General features: G+C 49.2%; 1 protein-coding gene across 2 annotated transcripts in view; it reads left to right on the top strand.

Moving 5' to 3' along the window:
* Window positions 1-673, top strand: part of Dnajc17 (DnaJ heat shock protein family (Hsp40) member C17) — a 34,468-nt gene that overhangs the window by 27,621 nt on the left and 6,174 nt on the right. The gene's annotated exons all lie outside the window — the stretch shown is intronic.

Raw genomic sequence — 673 nt, 5'->3', positions numbered from 1 at the left:
TTTTTTTTTGGTTTTTGGAGACAGGGTTTCTCTGTGTAGCTCTGGCTGTCCTGGAACTCATTCTGTAGATCAGGCTGGCATCAAACTCAGAGATCCACCTGCCTCTGCCTCCCAAGTGCTGAGATTAAAGGCATGCACCACAACCTGGTGTTTTTTTCTTTTCTATTTTTTTTTCTGGCAATGTATCAAACCCAGAGTCCTGCTCATAATTAACCCACATGCTACCACTGAAGTACATGTTCAGAGAGACACAAAAGTCGGCCCAGCCAGACATGGTGGCGCACACCTTTAGTCCCAGCACTTGGGAGGCAGAGGCAGGTGGATCTCTGAGTTCAAGGCCAATGTGGTCTACAGAGTGAGCTCTAGAATAACCAGGGCTACACAGAGAGTCCCTGTCTTGAAAAAAACAAAAAGAAAAGAAAAAAATTGGCCCATGCATGTCTCCTGTTGGAGCTCTCGTTGGATTTGGAGGTCAGACATCCCTGGGCTGGATGAAGAGGCCAGCAGGCAGGTGACTAGAATAGACGCTATGAGCTCGTCTCCTCTAGAGAGAGCATCCCACCCTGTGTTGAACCTGGAGTGCTGTATCTGCTGCTCCGCTTGTGGCCACTTGTGCTCCTTCTAGCTGCCTCTGAGTCCTCTCAACTCCACAGAGGCTAGTGCTCACTGTCTC

This window comes from Microtus ochrogaster (genome assembly GCF_000317375.1).
Source record: "Microtus ochrogaster isolate Prairie Vole_2 chromosome 14 unlocalized genomic scaffold, MicOch1.0 chr14_random_1, whole genome shotgun sequence".
Classification (NCBI taxonomy): domain Eukaryota; kingdom Metazoa; phylum Chordata; class Mammalia; order Rodentia; family Cricetidae; genus Microtus; species Microtus ochrogaster.
The sequence above is the reverse complement of the archived record's forward strand: the minus strand, read 5'-3'. Positions and strand labels throughout refer to the sequence as shown.